Here is an 18,083-nt window from a genome sequence, read left to right on the forward strand (position 1 = left end):
ATTCCTTTCTCCCTCTGGCATTTTGTGGTTGGGCTTCATCGTGTGTCCTGATGTTAACTCAGTTTTAGCTCCTATTTCCTATGGACCCCATGCTGGTTTCTTTACCCCAGTACTGGACGTGTGAAAGGCCCCAATTGGACTTCTGCTATTCAGAGAACCATAGGAGAGGGGCCAAATCGTGCAGGGGAGACTCTACCCTCCTGTGCACCAAAGCTCAGCTTCATGGTGCCTTTCCCCACAACTCCATGGGCTAGGGAAGAGATAGAGGAGCAGCCCCTGGATCTGTTGCTAAATTAGTGCCATAGGCCTAACCTGCCCAACACAGAGAGTGTGGGAGACTAGCTGCTACTCCCACCTAAAGACCTTAATAGGGCAGGGGTAGGAAGGATTATCTAACAGAGACACTGGGCTCAAGAGATCTGCATTCTACTCCTGGTGTTGCCACAGATTTCCTGTGTGACCTTGGATATCTCAGTTAATCTACCCTGTACCTCAGTTCCCCAGCTGTAAAACGGGATAGTGCGCTCCTACTTCACAGGGGATTGGAGGTGCTTGCATACTATGGTGGTCGGGGCAAAGTAGGTAGAACAGGTGGGAATTCAGTCCTGCCATGCTGGCGGATTGAAGGAAGGACGATCCCTTTACCATGTCCTTAGGCCCTGTGTGCAACCAGACGAGGGAGGAAGAGTAGTCTTGGGGTTAAGGACAGGTGTGAGAGGCAGAAGCTCTGTGTGCTGCTCTTTGGACTTGGAAAGAGCTTCACTTCTCTGTGCCTCAACTGTATAATGTTTCCCCAAGTCCAATGGGAATAGTATTATTTCTCTGCCTCCTGAAAAGAAGGTGCAAAAGAAAGTAGCACAAAGAATTATTAGCACCAGCTAGTGTCACTCAGACATAAGAACGGCCATTCTGGGTCAGACCAATGTCCACCTAGCCCAGTATCCTGTCTTCCAAAAGTGGCCACTGCCAGAGGGAATGAACAGAACAGGTAATCATGAATGATCCATCGCCTGTCATCCATTCCCAGCTTCTGACAAACAAGAGGGTTAGGACACTCAGATCATGGTGTTGCATCCATGCCTATAGACCCTTCTAAGCTTTGGTATGGGAATCAAAGGAGGGTTAGAAAGAAGGGAAAGGCTGTTCTGAACATAACCACATAAAACCTGTCCACCTGGTTAAAGCACGAAAAGGCATGAGACAGTATCAGACCAACCACTCTTGTCTGAAACAGCTACAGAATTCTGAAACTGACAGGAATGCGGTAGTGACAGCAATGTTAATGAGCTAGTGAGAATGATTTCAGGTAGAATACCTCACCTCCTGGCTCGGGTTATTTTGATAAATGAGCCTGTGTTGCCTTGATTGCCTATTGATTTAAAAAAACAACAACAACAACTATGTTTTCCCTTTTATTTTTCTTTTTACTCTTCATATCCAAACAGTGTGTGTGTGTGTCACCGGAGGCAGAGTCTGCTCTCAGTTACATTAGGGTCAAAAATCAAAGTTAATCCACTGAAATCAGTGGAGTTACTACCACTTACAAGGGTGTAGCTGAAAACAGACTCTGGCCCACAGAATGTAAACACTGAGTTGTTATCCAAAAATTAAATAGAACACCACGGCTCAGGTTTCTTGTCTCTTAACCCTATGCTAAGTTATTTTATAGTTAATTGAATATATAAACCCCAGAAGTATAGTAGGGTATATTGCTTATCAGTAAGCAAAGCTTATTGCTTACCAGAGCTTTGAATACCAGAAACTGTTTGCTTTATAGATTAGCAATGGGACCATAGCATGATCTAGTGGGTATGCCATTGGACTGAATCAGGAAACCTGATTTTATTCCTTGTTTTGCAACCAACCTTCTGTGGGATTATGAGGTCCCAGTCTTGGCTGGGGCCTCTAGGTGCTATTGCAGGATAAATGTTAAACAATAAGTATAAAGGTAATTCTGTGGGTAGCACAAACCTGGCAGTGCTAAGGGACTACTTTGTTTTCAGTAACAAAATGGAATGTCTGTAAGAAGGCAGGATGATAAAATGCAGACAGCAAGCTGATGTTAGTCAGCAGCAAGAGTGACACTTACCAACAGGGGCTATTTGCAACAAACACCGCTGAGCTCCAGAGCAGAGGTCCAGTGAACACCTTGCTGTCCTCCGGGGGTATGATCAGCCCGTGATGCAATACTTCTGTCTTGTGTTTCATTGGCTGAGCTGTCACTCAATATCCTGCTGGCCAAATGCAATGAAAAAAGAGAACTCACTGAGACCTGGAATTAACTTTATCCTACTTGTGTAGTTTAAATAAGACAGTGTTATTTTTCCACTTAATCTCTGGGCTCCTAAATGCTATTATTCCCAAACCACAACATAACTAAAGGAATAATATGTAGTGGCTAACGCACAGAATGCTTGGTTCTAGCACTATCTCTGCCACAGACTTGTTGTGGGACCAGTGTGAACTCTGAATATCTGCACTCATCTATGGAGCATCAAGTATTCAGTGAGGAAATTCACAAATAATGTTGAGCCATAAAACACATTTGACTCCCCCCCCCTTTTGTTCATGGACAATTCTCAGTTTATTCAATTAATTTCATAGATTTGTGTGTGCTCTACAGCTGATCCAGATGATAGATGTGAACTTGGCTTTCCAGGATATCAATGTGAACCTTTAATGGGTAGCTTCAAGGGACCAGGTGCTAATTCTTCAAAGCAAGTTACTATTTCAGCTACATGTATTGGTTTGTTTGGCCACAAAGCTATGACTCTCTTGGGTCTAATTCTCTTTACATCAGTTCAACTCTCATTAACTTCAGTAAAGCAAAAGCAGCAGTGGGGAGAGAATTAAGCCCTTTGTGTTTATAGAAAGATTTTCTCTCTAATTAAATGCAAATAAAGGAGGCAAAGATGTGATACAGCAAAATTATTTCTTTTAAAGATGTAACTTACAGAACCACTAGGCTTATGCATTCCAACACCAGAAGAAAGAACAATGAGCCAGCCTTGGATCTCTTGTCATACCAGTGTAAATGCAAAATAACTGAATTCAGTGGAATTACTCTGGCTTTAAAGTGGGGTACCAGTGAACAGACTTTGGTCCATATCTCTTCTTTGCATTCCACAGCGATCGAAAGAGAATGCTCTTCGGGGTGATTGAAAATAAACGCTGAGCTGACTCACCTTTTGAAGTTACACAGATACCACACATAGACATTTGAGGCTAGAGAGGGAGGACGGTTTTAGGATTATGGCACTGGTTTGCAGTTCAGCACATCTGGGTTAAATTCCCAGCTCTGCCATAGATGTTCCACTTGACTTTAAGTCAGTTACTTAATTTCTCTGTGCCTCTGTTCCTCACCTGTAACACAGGGATAATACCACTTCCTTTCTCCCATCTTTTGTCTGTTTAGATTGTAAGTGCTGTTATCAGATGCAACTGGTGTGGTGCTCTGCTCTATCCAATGTTGATAACAGTTGGCTGCATGCATGTGTTCTGTGTGCTGCCCAGGCTCTGCGCAGATTGTTGACACAGCAGATGCTGAGAAAACCCCCAATGACCACAGACTCCGATAAGGTATGAAGGGACCCGGAAAGGTTTATTGACAAATGAAGCACAGTAATAGTTTCCAGCAGACTCTACAGGACATACTATAAATATGTGCCCACTGACAATGGATACAGCTCAATCAGTGGCGGGACTCTCCACTGCCCCCTAGGCCAGACAGACATCCACTCGGGTGCATTTTTATACACAGGTACAAACAAGTTACACATCACTCCTGACGTATTGGGGGGCAGCCCCTCTATGTAGCAAGGTACAACCCCTCTACACAGTAAGGTGCCGCCTCTCACCTAGTACATGTTGGTATGAACAAAACAACTCTATCCATCATATTCCCCTTTTGCGCCTGTCCTTGTTATCTGTGTGGAATGTGCAAGTATCAGAGTGTTCTGGTATCTCTAGTGTCCAGTACCTTTTAGATATGTGTATTTTTGCAACATCAGCCCTTTCATTGCCAGCTTCTGCGAACAGGGCCTGCCTCTGCCTCACAGCTTAACTTTGCTTTATGTTAGCAAAGTCTTGACCATTCAGGCCTTAGGTAGGGTGACTAGACAGCAAATATGAAAAATTGGGACAGGGGGTGGGAGGTAATAGGCACCTATATAAGAAAAAGACCCAAAAATCGGGAATGTCCCTATAAAATTGGGACATCTGGTCACCCTAGGCCTTAGGCCTCATACCGGGCCTCTGATAAGGGCTTATGTTTCAGGGCTTCATCTTACTGCAAGTGCTTTGGGATAGGGACAGTCTCTTACTGTGTGTTTATATAGTACACAGCACAATGGGGCTCTCAGCACAACTGGGACGTCCATGTGCTAATGGAGAGAACCACCAAATGAAAGAACCCTAGACATTAGAGATGGGAAAGCCCTGTTATCTGCCCATCTGCCAAAGCAGAATTCATTTTGACCATCTTTCAGCCAGTGCAACATAGTACCTACAGCCTGTCCTCCAGTTCTTCACATATGTACAGCATCTGGGTATGTTACTAGACACCAAGCAAGCATCCACCATTTCTTTATGCAGCCTAAAACGGGTAAGAGGAGCTGAAGGGGGAGGACAGTTTGGGTAGGTGCCAAATTTATACAAGGAATGGCTAAAAATAAAAAGCTACAGCTAAAAATAAAGTATGATCCTAAAATGCTAAACCTCAGGGATCTTCCTGAAATCCTGAGGATTAGCTTTCATCTCACTTTAATCCAGATAAAAATAGCCTTCTCATTGCCAAAAGGTATAGCTAGGCTTTAGGAACAGAGAGAATAATTTTGCTTCCCTACACAGGGTGACAAACATCCCCTACAGACCCTTTCCACACAGACTCGCACCCCCCTCCCCATATGGGATTTCAGAGGCAGAGCAATAAACTTCTTGGGTACTTTCACGATTAAAGACTGACAGAAGAATGGTGTATCTCTCTTTGGTCAGATAATTCCTCTGACATGGCAGTTGAATCATGAGCCCCATGGAGACTATCTGGCACAATCCTGCATCTAAGTGATCAGTGAATCTTCTCTCAATATATGCAAAAGAGCCCAGTTGGTACCAAATCCAAACCTCAGCTGTGGCCTGGGCACTGGGACACATGCATGTGCCAAAGGACCAATGTTCTGTTACCATGCTGTACAGCAGGAGTCAGAAACCTCTGGCATGCAACTCGCCAGGGTAAGCACCCTGGCGGGCCAGGCCAATTTGTTTATCTGCCACGAGGCAGGTTTGGCCGATCGTGGCTCCCACTGGCCACGGTTCACCATCCCAGGCCAATGGGGGCAGCGGGAAAAGCCACGGGCCGAGGGATGTGCCTGCCGCGGCTTCCCGCCTCTCCCATTGGCCTGGGACAGTGAACTGCAGCCAGTGGGATCGGCCAAATCTGCCGACACGGCAGATAAACAAACTGGCCCGGCCCGCCAGGATGCTTACCCTGGTCAAGATGCGTGCCAGAGGTTGCCAACCCCTGCTGTACTGGAATAGAATCTAAAGTTTGCTGCTGCAGTCTGTTTTTCTGTGTTGCCAACTCTTTTGATCTAAGTGCAAGTCTCATGTTATATGGTGTTTTTCTTAAAGCTCCAACTCCTGGAGCCATGTGAATTCCTGAGAATATCGGCTTTCATTTTTAAAATGTACATTCCTAACCTCAGTGGTTGCAGAGAAAAGCTTGAAAAGATGATGCAAGCGAACCCAAAAGTCTCAGAAACCAGAAAGCAAACAAGATCTCCGAATTTATGAGTTTTTTTAATCTAATGATTTTTAAACCAGCCCCATGAATTTTTGGGGTCTGATGATTTTCAATGATTGAGGGTGGGAATGTTGATTTGTATTCCACAATCTGGTTCAGCATGGGTGAAATACATCACTGAAGTGCAATTTAAGCCCACAAGGCCTATGCACTAGTTATGTCCTACTAAAGCACTGTGGCATTCATTGGGATTTAAGAGGGGTATAGGATTTTGGCTTGCTCCTCTACATAGGTTTGAATTTCACCCCTTAGCACAGATAAAAGATTTTTGCAGCACAATAGCCTCCAACTCCATCCTTCCAGTTATTGGACCAAATCTATCACTGATGTAACTCCATTATCCAGGTCAAGGCATATTGGCCTTGAGGAAAGCTTGCACTGTTTATACCTTCACTGTACCTGATGTGATAAATCAGGGACTGCAATTCCCAGGGTCTCTGTCCAGGATTTCCATAGAAATTGCATTCACTTAAAAATAAAGAGTAGCTACAGCTTACGATCATTGTGAATTACTATTATGTTCCAAATAGAAGTGCAATCCAGGTGATTGAAACACTCATATAAGCAACCATGAGGGACTTGTTCCTGCAAGCTGCCAAGCAACCTGTCCCCATCCAGCGGAACTATTTAATTTTAAGCATGAGAGGTCCCATTGCAGCACCTCACAGGATCAAGCCTAGAAACCTGTAATGGTTTCTGGACAGTAGTTCTTACTCACTGCAATATTTCCTTTGATTTTGATAGGATTATTTGTGAGACTAAGAGTTGTGTCATCAGACCCCTGTTCTGAATCATGATGTTTCCAGCCTAGAGAGGCTATTATTTTGTTGCATACAATGTCTTCAGATACGGGGTGAAAAAGGTGACCACATATCTCTGAGATTATGAGTTGGACATTTTAAAATAAGATTTAGCAACAACATTACCCTTTATCTATACAGGGAAGAAAATGACTGATTAGAAAGTTTGTTAGTCTATAAGGTGCCACAGAACTTTGCTGCTAATTAGAATGAGTTACTCTTAGTTTACAATCATCTAAGAGTTAAAACTAATCCCTGCAAATTTATTTATTTAAAGGAACAAACTGTTATTTGCCTGGAGCTGGAATTCATATAGTACGTGGCACAGAAATCTCACATGCAGGGGAGATCGTGGGGACGAAGTAACCGATGGTAACAGTCACCAGTTGCTTTATGTAAATGATGTTGCAATGACATGCTACTGTGCAAAAGAATGATCCTGGGAGGAAAAAAAATCTAAATTCTCTGAATAATTCGGCAGTTCTCTTACCGCTGTTTGGTGCATTAAGGATAATGTTCTGGTGCACTCAGTAGGACGACAGTGCTCAGCTCAGACCCATCACTCAAAAGTCATTAGAACACTAAGTGGGGAACCAGTGGTGAATGCAAAGACATTACCAGTATCTAAAGCCTGCATGGTACAGTTCAGTCATTGCTGTCTGTACCTGTCACATGCATAGCAGTAATAAGATCTACAGAACTGCTTCTGAAACTGATTGCAGGGAAACAAATATTTCTAGTCCTGTTTTTCCTCTTTATGTTGAGAGCGTGGAGAAACATTAAGGAGAGGGGGACAGAGATTAAAAACCCATGCCCTCAGTGTCAGTATCAGTTCCTCTCCTCTGCCCACACTTTTTTTGGGAGGGGGGGTGCAGAAAATGTTCTCTAGAGATGCTGTATTGGGCAGTATACAAAAACAAGCTATTACTTCTATGTGATCATAATCATCAGTCATATGTAACTGTGTACTTCTGAGATTCAGTAAACGGTCATGAAATTATTTTCTGAGTAGGGCCCTAACAAATTCATGGTCCATTTTGGTCAATTTCACGGTCATCAGATTTTTAAAAAAGCACCAATTACACACTTCTGCTTTGGGATTTAGTTTTATTTAATAGAATTCTTGAGCCTTGCGGCATTTCTTAGGGTTACTGGATAGCACACCAGACATCTAGCATTTTGCTGCATTAGGCCTGATCTGAAGTCCATGAAACAAGACTGAGGTCAAATTTATATATCTTTTCTCCACTTCTTCCTACATCTCGGTCCCCAGGCTATAGAAGGGGCACATTTTGCATCTAAACTCATTCTTTTATTTTTCATTTCTAAATTATTCTCAGAGCTTTTGCTGAACCCTTGCCGATTGCCTCTTCAACTCACCCACAAGGGGCCTCAGCAGCAGCACCCTAACACCCAAGGAGGACTGGATGGAGGCCCTTTCCCTTAGGCAATGCTGTTCCTTCATTGCATAGAGGAGGTTGCAACCAAAAGGTATTTTCCTTCCCTTTCAGTATCTACTCCCTATACAGAGATCTTTCTCCCTGAGCTCCAGAGGCCCAAGTGTTAGGCCTAAACACTGCTATTAAAACCACCAGTTCCCAAACTCATTCATTTTGTCTATGTTGTTACCCACACTGTATCTTCTTATGGTTTTAGTGAAAAGGTAGCCTCCGTCCTACTAAGATGACTAGGCATTTTCTGCATGGTCAATGGTTATTTTTATTACTGTAGGACCTAGAGGCCACAACTGAGATCGCGGGCCCCTAATTGTGCAGTGAGCTGCACAGACCCACAGAAAAAGACAGCCCCCACCCCACACCCAAAGCACTGACAGTCTAAATAGACAAAACAGACAAAAGGTGGGAGGGAAATCAGAGGCACAGAGAGAAGTGACTTGCTCACACACCAGGACAGTCACAGAGCCAGGAATACAACTCACATCTTCTGATTCCCAATCCAGTCCACTTGACTGGATTGCATGCCCTTCTTCATACTGCTGGGCAGAACACAGGCGAAAGCCAACACAAAAAGGGAGCAAACCCTGCAGAAGTGAATCTGCGTGGGTATTTGCTTAAAGCTGTTTTTCAGGTATTTGCCCCAGCTCTATGATAGAGGAACATACACCAACGTCCACAGTGGAATCTCACACATGAAAGCATGAGGCCCAAGGGACCTACAAAGGATGCCATCTTCAGAGAACCCTAGTCACAGGTCAGTCATTTACCTTTCCTGTTGCCTGCTTCCATATAAGTGACTCCTGTTTCATATTATCCAGGGTTGCTGGGTCCAGGCTTTGCTGAAACAGTAGGGGTCTTAATAAGGAGATCTGCAACAACATTCTGTTTCCTAAATTTAGATTTCGGTCTTCAGCCAGGGCAAAGAAGCCCTTGTTAAAGCAATAGTGAGTAACCCCTTACGTGCCTCAGGAGCTTAAAGGGGTTTATTGAAGACTACCAAAAAAACCAACAACCACCCAGGTTCTTTCATAAAAATAAATGTTAAAAAAAAATTGGGTAATATTTTTACAACAAATTTCCCCAAAAGCGGAGGCCTTTTTCCTCCCCCAAAGCATGAAAATAGTAACACATTCAATTATACTCATTTTTATGTTAGTTGGTTAAAGAAACACTATATATAAAGCTGAATTGAAATTAATTTGCAATTCCCAGCAAGGAAAGGATGGAGAGCAGATTTGACTTGATTAAAAAGGGCATAAATAAGTGGCAACAGATGTGATTGCCATCTATAGGGTTATTACAATCTCACCTTAATAGGAACTCTCTCTATATATAAAATGTAGAGAGCCTAATTCCTGTTAGGGTGAGATTGTAATAACTGTATGGATTGCAATCACATCTGTTGCCACTTCTCTTGGTCTTGCTGCTCAGCTATTTATGCCCCTTAGCCAAGTCAAATCTGCCTTCACTATAATGCTGCTTCTGTGGAACTATAATGGTTACATATTGATCCAACATGCATCTCCCTCGTCAGATTCTACGCTAAAAAAAGGACTACCGATTTTTGAACCAGTTTGCTTTAAATGTGCTTTTAATACCAACAGTGACCAGAGAGGTAAGCAAATATTTTTATAAAAAGGAAGATATATTGTGTTTACATCTAATGCCATTTGCTAAGTAACTGACTGGAATCAAGTTCCACCCTACCTAATATTTACCCAGCTGGGGGACAAGGTTCAGTGATGTTTATCCATGCATGATTAAGTTGTAGCTAAAGAAAATAGTGTGACCCAGTGGACAAATCATGTGAGTATGACTCAGGAGACCTGGGTTCTATTTCTGGCTCTGCCACTGGAATGCCTGGTGACCCTGAACAAGTCATGTTGCTCTGTGCCTCAGTTTCTCCACCCATAAAATGGGTATAACTAACCTCCTTTGTGAAGTGTTTGGAGATCTACAGATGAAAAGCACTACATGAAAACCAGGTATTATAATATTCTCATGTAACTGGGCTCAATTCTGCCCTCACATACATGGGTATAGAACTGTATATGTGTAAGCGAGGGCAGAAATGGGCAAGCTGGGGGCTGGAAGAGGATATAAGTTATACCAGAACAAACTCCTTTTACATTCAAACTTACTTTTGAATTTTACTCAAAGTATCTATATTCCAGAAACATACTTATGAGATGAAATCAATGGGAATTGCACCTTTGTAGAGTTCCCAGCTCTTGTGACTTTATTGAGTCTCCCCGCTCCCACATTCAGCGTTTTACTTAATGGTCCAGCTCCTAGAGTCGAGTGACCAAATGAAACCAGAGTTTCTCACCTAAAGAACTAAAGTAAGTCTCTGGCCCTCATGGCTGTGAAAGAAAGCTTGAGAACATGACCCAAGTACACCCAGAAAGCAAATACAAAGAACAAACAGTATTTTTTAAAGTCAGTATCATTTAAGTGGTCCAAACTCATGATTTTTGAACACTTAGAGATGGCAATAATTCCTCTGTGAGAAGGCAGAAGTAAGGCCTGGGAGTTAGACATATTTATTGCATATTGTTTTCATTAAGCTACAAGCTCTTCAGGGCGGGGTATGACTCTTATTGTACTATGGTAACAGTGTGTATCAGCTGGATTTTTAGAGAAAGAGTGTGTGTGTGTTATTGCATCAGGGTAGCCGTGTGCATCACTTTGATTTAATCACTTTGATTAAAGTGATCCACACTGCCACCATAATAGACACCCCCCCATACCTATACACCACATATGTGGTGGTGATACCCCTATGATAAACTGAATTTATTCTGCATTTTTGACCACTTCACCTACACTCCACTTACTAGTCTGTCTCCACAGGGACATAGTCAACCCTGAACAGCTTAAACCCAACTACCATGCATTTTATTTTTAAACAAATACTTAGGAGAAAAAAATCCCTTCTTTCCTTCTCCCAGCTGTGAAATCCTCTCCCAAAAATGACACTTGTCTAAAATAAAGGACAAGCCCTATTTGGTCCTGAACCAGTGACAGAAGGATGAGAAAATTGCTCTCCAATTATGCTTAAACTGACATTTCTCTTTAAAAACGATTATTTATCTTTAGTAGTGTGATCATTTTTTTCCTCTGCAGACTTCCCTGATGGGCCTTCTATGATTCAGTGGTTCATCTTGGCTCAGATACCTCAAAAAAGGAAAACAAATTGAAAGAAAAAGAAGCTTTTTACTCTCTGTGGCACTATGTAATCTTGCCTAACAAGGCACAAGAGCCCAAGTTCAGCAAAGCATTTGATCAAGGGCCTGCTCAAGCTGCCACTTGACTCAGTGGAGAAGCTCCTGTTAGTTGGACAGAAGCAGGATCAGACCCAAAGTGCTTAAATCCATTTCTTGGAGCCAATATTGTCGTTTTGTTCTGTGTTTGTACAGCATCTAGCACAACGGGGTCCTCGCAGTGCTAATACAATACAAAAATAAATCACCATACTAATAACGTTCTGCGAAGTTCTTGGCCACATATTTAACTTTAAGCATTTGCCTAGAGTTGAGCATGTGCTCAAGCACGTTTCTGAATAGGCCTGGACTGCTGAATTAGGGGGAAGATGCAGTGCAGAAACAACACACGGAAAATATTGAATACTATCATTGATGTGAGTGAAAGAGCCTATTGCCCTAGCCTGGAACCCTTTCGCCCACAGCTAGGGTTTATTCTGTTACCCATTTCTTCCTGGATATTCTGACAGATTGCTCAGAAACTGCAACAGAAATCTTGAGTTAAGAGGCACAGTCAAATTGAGAAACTGCATTGTTTAAAGTTGCTCTTTCTAGGATTGCCACAGAGCTGCCACAGTACCTAGGTAACACAAATTAAAAATGGAGTGATGGGATGGAGCGGGGGTTGGGGACAATCATTATACTGTGATGACTGATTTAGGATTTAATGAGCAAACACATTCTTGCAAATCATGTGTGTGAGACAGTTTATGTCAGACACTTAAAACTGGACTGGACAAGGCACTAGAAAATATTCTCCGGGGAAATGATCCTGCACCAGATGAGTGATGCTTTCCATTAGGTTGTCTGTCTTTCCATTTCTAGCTTCTAGCATGTAGTCTGGTGCAGCTCAGAGAGAATACATTGTAGTGTGTTGCCCAAAGTCTAGCAAATGTGTGAACTAGAACACGAAAGGAACCATATCAAATACACACTATTAAAAATCATTACATATTTTTCATGTAAATTGAGTCCCAGTTTAAAGTCTGTACAGACTGAGAACCCTGGAGATTGAAGTCAACTCTTCAGCTGCAACATAGGTAGCAGCAGTGCAAGTATCCCCAGTGTTGTGTCACCAAAAGACTTTGCATCACCCTGATCTGGGAGGGATCACATCTAGGGCTGTTCAGTCTGCTATCCTTCTTCAGTCCTCTATGCCTCTCACTTCTCTGCTGCTACTCCCCATTAGCATCATTTGTGGTGGTGACAATTCGGTCCACGAGAACCAAACTTGAGCTCATTCACTCACTTCACATCAATCATGCAACAGCCACCAGCTGGCGATAACTTTTGGTCGCTTCAGAACTGGGCTAGATTTGAGCTGATTATCTATCTGGGAAAGGCCCTATTGCCAGGCTTTTCTGCCATCCAGGCTGCCTACCAGTGACTGGCTGGAGAGGCAACTCACAAGAGCATCTTGTTAAAAGGTTCTTGGCCAAAACTGAAGGGAGATTTGGGATGATGTTCCTACCTCTGGTGGAGTCACCCCCTATTCTCTCTTGATTCTGCTGAGTCATCTATGCCAGTCACTGGTCTGAAGAGTAAAGCTTTGCCTTGGGAATGCGTAATTGCACCAATCCCTCTGATAGGGTCTTCACCCCACCACTGTCAGTTCAGATTATACATATTTAATACACGGTGCTCAATATGCTCTGTATCTGTGTTCGGAACAAAGCCTAAATGTTCCACCAAGTGAACTTAATCAAGTTGTTTACCAAGGGGTACATGCTAATACATTGCTCATTGCTGCCTATTGGCAGTATATGACCAGCCAGCAGCTTTACTTAGGGATTCTAGTGACATAGATAAACTCTGAGAGAGAAGACAGAAGCTTGGGGGGGAAGGAGGGAGAAGGGAATCACAGCCAGACTTTAAAATGCCATAAAATATCATGCTTTGTATAAGCAATAAAGCTCATTAGATTGTGTTTCTTATAACAAAACCCCACCTTGAAGCATGATGCAGGCATTCCTGGGTAACAAAATGCAAGGTTTCACTGAGACCTACCGGTCCAAATGTTTGCAGATTACTTGCCCAATAAGCCTCTTGCTGACCACCTCTTCATAACACACTGCAGTAGTACATTGGAGTCCCACATTTAGCCTTGTTTTCCTCCGGTTTCTGGCTTCAGCGTCTGTAAACAGTCTGCTTCTTACAGCTAAAAGTTCTCCTTTAGCTCAAGGGGAAGAGGTGCGTGTTTTTGGTGTAAAAGCTCCCAGTTCAATCTCAGCTGATGACTGTGGCATCAAATGAACACCGCTACGGTTTGTTACAACCAGCTTCTGTAAAACATAAGAAGGCATTTTGTAGCATAGTCTTACTGATCCCCTTCCTATGGGAGATGATGCATATTTGCAGTAGGTTTAATTACTCGTGGATTGGATACTTAGGATCCCAGCCAGAATATATATTAAATAGTCTCAGGATCATCTTCCATTTTTTTCCAGCCATTTTTAGCATGCACAGGTGAATATGAATGAATGCACCGTGGGCTCTGTTGACTTAACATTAGATGCAGCCTCTTTAATCACGGATGTCAATGCAACAGAGCAATTATACTGTATGGAATTATACTGTATGAAAGGTCACCATTCAGATCGGACATCTGCATCACAAAGAGCAACTAAAATCAGATCCTGGCTCAATTTCTTTTGGTGAACCAGGAAAACAATGTCCTTAATCTAAATAACTTCCCTGAACCGTTGACACAGATAAGCCAAATCCACCCACTGTTGCACAGCAGATTTCGATGGGCAGTCCCCATTAGTATTTAATGGAGCCATGCAATGCCTCTGCTCCTCAATCTGGGAGTAAGCCTGATGTTTTGCTTACCTTGGCTCCTAAATTTGCAGAGATTCATGGAATATGGAATCAATGGAATAACTTCCATTGACTAAGGGGGTTTGTGCAGCAAAATCCTCTGCAAAAATTTTGAAAATTTAGGAATAAGTGATGTTTGTTATTCATTTGTTCAAGGATGTCACTGGGCATCAACATCTTTACCAAAGCACTTTAATTTTAACACAGAGTCCATTCTAACAGAAACAAGCTATTGATGCCAAATTTATTTAACTCTGCAATCTTGGAGCCTCTAGCTCCAAATCCCAGAATTTAATAGCAAGAGTAGACGTCTACTCTTCGTACAGACAACAGGCTGCTGGTTTGTTCCTATCCCTAACAATTTATAAACCTACCATCCAGAAAATTTTTCTAGCTCTTTGCGCAAATTGCATGCTTTGAAAATATTCCCTCCATCCCCTCATTAAATGCTCAGAAGGCTGAAGTTTGCTGAAAGCATCTTTGATTTTCTCAGATGTTATTTGTGGCTATATTGCAACAGGCTTGTTGCCTCTCTGAAATTGATGGATTGTATCATTGTGACAGACAGGGCAGCTGGAGCCTTCTGATCCCTGCAGCATTCATTCCTTATACGGCATTAATTGCATCATTACACAGTACTTAAAATGGTCCCATGAGGTTCCCCTCCCACCCCCACTTAAATTCAGGCTCTAGAGCAAGTGGAGTCAGAAAAGCTAAAAGATCAAGATGTACAGCAATTCTGAGCCCTTTACCAACATAGTCCGAATCAAAGAGGAGAAAGCAGGGATGACACTGGTAAGTTTCACACAACCACAGGTGTATATAGTACATGGTCTGAAATTGATATTTAAGCAACAGAAGGTGTCCAGATACCTACTTTAATTGTCACCCTATAATCCAGTATTTCCTAACTGGGAGAGGGGTGGAACAGACACAGACTGGCCCTGTGGTGGTCAGGGCAAAGAATGGGCACTGGCAGAATTTCAAGAGCGCCACTCAATATGCTGCCATGGCTACAGGTAAAGTAGCAGTTAGTGCCTTGAAAACCACCTACAATCCTGTTCCCTAATGTAGCCAGCTCAGATCTAGAGCCTGCTCACACTTCTCTCCTCTGCTCAGCTGTCAGAGGTTTTAACGCGTGGCTCTCGAGTAGCATGTTCCCTTCTGATGTGCATGTAGTGGTAGAGGGACGACATTTCTTATGGCAGATAGCTGCTAGATCTCTAGCTGCACCTGCTGTGTTAGCAGTCAGGTTGTGCACAATGCCTCAGGAGACCAGGTGTATGCTGCACTGTGGACTAGGAGGTGAAGCAATAGGTCAGCTGATGGGTATGTTCAACAATTTTAAATTGCTAGCTATACTTCTTCCTTCCACTTGCATTTTCTTCTGTGGTTTTCCTCAAACTGAGTTTCTGCTTCATGTGAAACCTAAGTTCCTCAATCTTGAGGTGATCTGAGTGGCATCATTACAGCCCTCCTAGGCACCATAAAGACTACAGACCTTTAGCCAGAATTTTGTACACTGATATTACTATGCATTGCACGGGAAAAAGATTACCTGAAATCTTGGGAAGGAGCATTTTCATGGTTCAAAATGCAGCTAGTTCTGCTGTGAAACTCGCAAAGATAGTATCAAACCCCCACCATCACCACAGAATGCAGTGGGCACATCCCCCTTTTACCCTATATCAGAAAGGAATGAACTGATTTAATTCCAAGTTGTATGTACCTAGTTTAATCACAGAATGGGAATGTCGTCTACTTGTCAGAGCAAGGGACTAGGAGTTAGGGCTCTTAGGTTTTATTCCTCACTCTGCAACTGCCCTTTAGCAGGTCACTTCTCTCTGTCCCTTAGTTTCCAACGGTCTTAATAAATACCTTCTTTCTAAGGACTTAACTTTAACACCCATTAAGCACTTTGATGACACAGATCCCACAGACACAAGGTATCATCATCAAGGTAACTGATTTATAATACACCTTCTCTAAACAGTAGAGAATATAAAAACACTGACAAATCAGTATAATCACTAGCTGAAGAGTAAAACTGTAATGAACTGGCTTGTATTACGTAGCACTGCCCTCTACTGGATGGAATCAGAACAGTTCAACTGAATGTCATAGCCCCCTCTACTACTGACAGGTAAAGGAAAGTCTCCTGCAGCACACAAGTGGTAAGAGCCACTCCTTTTGGAGCATGATGATCCATGCGCTATCTTTGCTCTTGCCATGAAATTCTGAGTGACCATGGAGTCCAGCTAAGAAAAAAAATCTGATGTCCATAAGGTCACAGCAATGTTGCAACATCTTGGCATGAAAACTGAGCCAGGTGAGATATCAGGTATTGTATTAGTAGTTCTGTTTGAGGAAAGAATACATGTCAAGATGAAGAGCAGTTTCCTCAACTGAATCAGAGTACAGCTTTATAAACTGTGGCAATTCTTAAGCCACTTACATCCATTTGCATTTTGAGAGAAAAAAAGCTCAAGAATACCTTCCTAAAATATGAACTCATGTAAGGAAAAAGATATTAGAATGCTTCTTCATCCTGCAGCCAGATCATTAAACAATAGTCACTGTGACGGACACTATTTCCTGCACCAAATTGATTTTGCCTAAGGAAAGGATCGTCATCTCGGCCTTGAAAATCCCTTTTTCTGAAGCTGTGTTAGCTGTTGGAGCTCTGACTAGGAACCTGGTTATGGAGAGAGACTTTCAACAGCAGGAGAGATACTTGGGTTCCACCTGTTCCTTAATGAAAGGGGAACCAATCTAGCCCAGTATTCCCAATCCTAACCTGAGAAAATATTAGCTCCCGATTGGAAACTTCCTCCCACAATTAAACTCTAAGGAAGAAGCAGCCACACGGTACAGAATATGTGGTTATTAGGAATGTAAACATTTAGTTTGACAGCTATTTCTGTGCTTTGCCTTTGATAACGATGGGCCTGATACTCATTTACAGTATAGCCTCTTTACACTGCTTTGGGAGCAAAGAGAGATCTTAAAATGAATACATTACATTTACATCTACTTCAAGGCCTCTTTTACTCTGCCGAAGAGTGTGAAGGGCTTTAGTGTAAGGCCTGGTCTACACTACGCGTTTAAACCGAATTTAGCAGCGTTAAACCGATTTAACCCTGCACCCATCCACACAACGAAGCCCTTTATATCAATATAAAGGGCTCTTAAAACCAATTTCTGTACTCCTCCCCAATGAGGGAAGTAGCGCTGAAATCGGTATTGCCATGTCAGATTACGGTTAGTGTGGCCACAAATCAAGGGTATTGGCCTCCGGGCGGTATCCCACGGTGCACATTGTGACCGCTCTGAAAAGCAATCTGAACTCAGATGCACTGGCCAGGTAGACAGGAAAAGCCCCGCAAACTTTTGAATTTCATTTCCTGTTTGCCCAGCGTGGAGCTCTGATCAGCACGGGTGGCGATGCAGTCCCAAATCCAAAAAGAGCTCCAGCATGGACCGTACGGGAGATACTGGATCTGATCGCTGTATGGGGAGACAAATCTGTTCTATCAGAGCTCCGTTACAGAAGATGAAATTCCAAAGCATTTGAAAAAAAATCTCCAGGCCATGATACAGAGTCCACAGCACAGTGCTATGTGACAAGCGTAACGGAAAGCCAAAGAATCAAATGGATGCTCATGGAGGGAGGGAGGGGGGACTGTGGGATAGCTGGAGTCCTCAGTCCCCGCAGTCTCCGAAAAGTATTTGCATTCTTGGCTGAGCCCCCAATGCCTGAAGGGTCAAAAACATTTTCCTGGGTGTTTCACAGTATATGTCGTCAATTTACACCCTCCCCTCCCCCGAAAGGGAAAAAAAACATTTCTTGCCTTTTTTCAATGTCACCCTATGTCTACTGCATGCTGCTGACAGACGGGGTGCTGCAGTGCTGAACACCAGCATCCCCTTCCTGGTGGCAAAC

General features: G+C 42.9%; 1 protein-coding gene across 2 annotated transcripts in view; it reads right to left on the minus strand.

Annotated features, from left to right (window-relative positions):
- Positions 1-18,083, minus strand: part of YPEL2 (yippee like 2) — a 184,902-nt gene that overhangs the window by 73,819 nt on the left and 93,000 nt on the right. The window contains exon 9 of one of the 2 annotated variants that reach the window (XR_012657341.1): positions 2,090-2,234. The exons of the other annotated variant lie outside the window; for it this stretch is intronic. The gene's annotated coding sequence lies outside the window, so the exon portion shown is untranslated. The remainder of the gene's footprint in view (positions 1-2,089; positions 2,235-18,083) is intronic. 2 annotated transcript variants of the gene reach the window in all.

Source organism: Chelonoidis abingdonii, chromosome 20 (genome assembly GCF_003597395.2).
Source record: "Chelonoidis abingdonii isolate Lonesome George chromosome 20, CheloAbing_2.0, whole genome shotgun sequence".
Taxonomy (NCBI): Eukaryota; Metazoa; Chordata; order Testudines; family Testudinidae; genus Chelonoidis; species Chelonoidis abingdonii.